At 33.8% G+C, this 4,196-nt stretch overlaps 1 long non-coding RNA gene across 1 annotated transcript; it reads left to right on the top strand.

Moving 5' to 3' along the window:
• LOC119193523 lies at positions 1–2,657 on the top strand. Its single transcript, XR_005113975.1, has 3 exons — positions 1–460; positions 531–600; positions 2,443–2,657. It is a non-coding gene; the product is annotated as an uncharacterized LOC119193523 (long non-coding RNA).
• The last annotated feature ends 1,539 nt before the right edge of the window (positions 2,658–4,196 follow it).

Raw genomic sequence — 4,196 nt, 5'->3', positions numbered from 1 at the left:
TTGACATTACAGGCTGTCGACCTTTCTAACGACAACTTCAATTTATTTTGAAACATTAGAATCTCAACTTATAACACATTTTCCATTGAATCCCAGTTTCAATATAGCTTGATACTCAAAGCATAATATAACTTGAACAGTATGAACCTAGTTTACATTGTAAACAGTAGGTACAATGAACTCCTTCAGTTTTCAGATAAAAAAATGGGAAATTACTGTAAATTATGAATTAAAAGTGTCTTTTACTGTGCCATATGTAATTTAGGAATTAAATATAGACTGATTAAAGCTTTATAAACTTAGTATTCCTTAAATATCTGAGTGGGCGTTTGGTTTTGTAATATCGTAAATTAACTCGTTTATTTTAAACAAGATATAATTAGTTGTGATTAACTTACTTTATAAGTGATTTAGTGTTCGTTACACGTTGTTAGTTAATGTTGTTTAATAGAATTTTAAGGTAAGTTGTACTCTTGAAATGTACATTTTGGGGAATGACAAATTCTTATGAGTACTTATTTGTTTTGCAGGTGGAAACACTAATGTTAGGCATGCATATGCAGAGGAGAAGCATGGAGGGCAGCAGTGAGGCTAGTTACTGTAAGTTGAAATTATATTTTTTTATTTTAAAATATTTTTTTTTGAGTTCCTTGACATGAGATGATTAAGTAGCGTTAGTAGAAGTTGCGAAGTACAACCTACGCTGGTGACTTATCAGACCGATTCTAGCCCGAAAGATATGATCACAGTTTTGGCAACGGGTTTCTGTATTTGTGTATGGTGGGGGTAAAGCGGTGTAGTCGCGCTTATCGCGCCCCCCAGTCAACACTGTAGGAAACCTCTGAATAATAATATCAGCCCTGTATATACTGTCCCACTACTGCACGGGCCTCCTCTACTACTAGAGGGATTAGGCCTTAGTCCACCACGCTGTAGTGCGGGCAGACTTCACACACCTTCGAAATTCCTATAGAGAACTTCTCACATGTGCAGGTTTCCTCATGATGTTTTCCTTCACCGTAAAAGCGAACGATAATTCACAAAGAATACACACATGATTTTGGAAAAGTCAGAGGTGTGTTTGGGATTTGAACCTGCAGACATTCATCTTGGCAGTCCGTTCTACACCCAACTAGGCTATCGCCGCCATCTCTGAATGGTATACTGGAATGCCTCGGCTTAGTGACTGCGGGAGTCTTGAGGATAGTTGAGAGAGTAGCTGGGAAGGAAGTGGGGGGACGATAAGAACTTAGAATGGGAGGAGGGCAGACCAGGAAATATTCTTACGCCCTGTTAGGCTTTAATGTGAATTGGCAAACGTGAGGTATACACACTGAACTGTATGTCTAGAGCTACGATAAATGTCCCCCGTGCATGGGCGTGCATTCAATGTGAAGATTGACGCACAAGAATTGACTCTGGGCAGAAATATATTTTTTATAGCTTTGGATTATGAGACGAGCTTGTAGTTCACTCGATGATAATGACTGCCCATAAACAGTAGATACCAACACCTTGAATTACAAAGTGTTTGGTATTCCACTGCGCTCGTCTGAGACATGAGATGTTAAATTAAGTCCAGTAGTCACACTGGCTACAATGTTAAACGGGAACGCAACAGTGACTCCACACTGCTTGAAAGCAGAAATAGACACACACATTTCTAAATAGTGACCTGTCCTCCACACTCAATGGCCAGGAGGTTAATTGAAAACATGATGCCCACAGGACTGGGTTGAGGTTACTTAAAACTGATAATTTTATAAAGACTGATATTTATTTTATTTATTTATTTAGGACAGCCAGTAGTTGTAACAATGTTGCTTACGCTAAATAAAAGAAAAACAATATTATAAAATATAAGAGTAACACCTTCTTAAGGCAGTCACAACATGCACTATTTGTGATAAAAAAGAATAATTTGCAAAATAATACACATACATTCTAATGGCAATTAAAACAAAACACATACAAGTACTACTAAGTATTTAAAGAGTTGAGATTCAAAACAAATGTATTAATTCTAAATCTAAAACTAAAATTAAATATTTTCACAAACTTTAACTTGGAATGAACTGTGTAAAAAAAGGGAAAGAACACAATTTTAAAAATATAAAATAATACAAAAACAAAATATATTTAATAAGCCAATATTAGTTGTATGTGTAAACTGTTGATGTTCTTGTGTATAATAAATAAATAAACAAATAGCCAATATATGCAAACGACACACATTATCGTGTGTTATTTAATTTACATTGTGAGGAAAATTGATTTTGTTTTTTAATAACATATTTTATCTTTTGTAATTAGATTTATTATTGTAATAAATTTTTAGTCTGTCTTGACCTTGATAATATGACTATCATTTGTGAATAGAATTTTTCTTTCATTCTTTCAATTGTTTTATGGCAGAACTGTTAATCTGATCATATTTTGCAGGTGAAAGGGACACCTTGGACGAATGGGGTAGCCGCTCCTCCCTCAGCCAAGTGGAAGAAGTAAGTATATCAGTAGCAGAGTTGCCAGAATTTTTTAATTTTTCAGCCTATTATGTAAATAATAAGGTTATAATTCCTGTGACACGCGTAACTGTCATGCAATGTCATGTGAATGTCATGTTACCCGGCTACCATGTCAAGCATTCAGTTGCTAAAAGGGACTAATACTTAAATGGACAAAAAATACGGGATTTCTGATTTTTTCCCGGGACAAATAAACAAAATTATTTTGTGACATTTTTTTAGTATTTTTTAATATTTTTCCGAGGATCAAAACAGTTTTAACATATTTGTAACGATCAGTACAATAGGGGACCGGACAAATTTTCAGAAGGTGTTTTAAATTGATCATTGTGGATATAAATAGCCAAGAAAAATAGTATTTTGCACAAATAAAGCTTAAAAAGTACATAAAACCATGCCTAAATGTTAAATAGCTATAATTCCCGCGCAAACGCTACATTATGTCATTTCGTCTCGTGTGACGTCATACGTGGATAAAGCAACTTGACAAGTCTTGTCATTTAAACAGTGATTCAATATTGCCAGATTAGGGTTATTTACCCTAGATTTAGGGTAAAACTGAATCAGCAGGATATTTTTTTTATGGTACTTTTTGGGGTAATTCTACGAGTTAAGGTATTAAAGCTATTGTTTCACGGTATTGTAATAAATATTGAGCTTAGAGAAAGATGTTTCCTAAAAAAATTGTAGGCCATGAAACAATTATAATTTTTTATTCAATACAATTTTCGTGTACAGCTAGTTGTTCCTAATAAAATGAGATAATTAAATTAATAATTATTGAAGTGGAAGTGAAGAAAGAAATGGCGTCTGCATAGATAAGGATATAGAAAAAAAAAGTATTATACCGAATTATTTATGATTGGTTTAAGGGTAAAATTTTAAATTCTAAATAATCCTGGGGTAAAGAGAAATTATGATCTGGCAACACTGCATAGACCGTGTTAATCTCAGGCAATCTCAGGTTACTGTGTAGCAACCAGAATTCTATATAAATAAATATTCTATTCCATATCATGTGGCAGCTAAAACATAAATAAATACATCTCATAACCATAACCTCCCTGGGTGTACAAATGATTTAATTAATTGAAATATTCATCGATTTATTTTAAAGCATTAAAATAACACAACGCGGTATGACATCCAGATGACGTCTGTTTGTTTACATTTTACCCACGTGTGACGTCATGCGCCGTGATTGGTGTTTCATTTGCCGTAAAGAATAGACTAAAAATATTATAATTATTGTATTTTATTTATTGATTTAAAAATACAAATCACAACTCTTTTACAAAAACAAATACGAGATAATATTTTTAATATTACAAACTTTACTTTAAACTGAATTTCAGATTTTTTGGTAATACCTGTCCGGTCCCCTATTATAATCGTAATTAAAAGCAGGTATCAACTCGCTTTTTATTAAATTTATTCAAAACCGAGTCGTATTGATGTATCCGAAAATGCGAACGTTGCGTGCGTACTTGTCAATCGTAGATCGATTGATTTACGGGACAGAGTATGTCCCGCCGACATTTTAAACTGTGCCTAAAATATGGAACGTCTGGCAACACTAATCAGTATAGAAGTAGATATATACATCAGTGATCTCCAGCGTGTGGGTCGCGACCCCCTGGGGGGTCTAAATAATAAAAAAAATAGTTTTTT

This window comes from Manduca sexta, unplaced genomic scaffold (assembly GCF_014839805.1).
Source record: "Manduca sexta isolate Smith_Timp_Sample1 unplaced genomic scaffold, JHU_Msex_v1.0 HiC_scaffold_63, whole genome shotgun sequence".
NCBI lineage: Eukaryota > Metazoa > Arthropoda > Insecta > Lepidoptera > Sphingidae > Manduca > Manduca sexta.
This window is presented reverse-complemented; position numbering and strand designations above follow the sequence as displayed.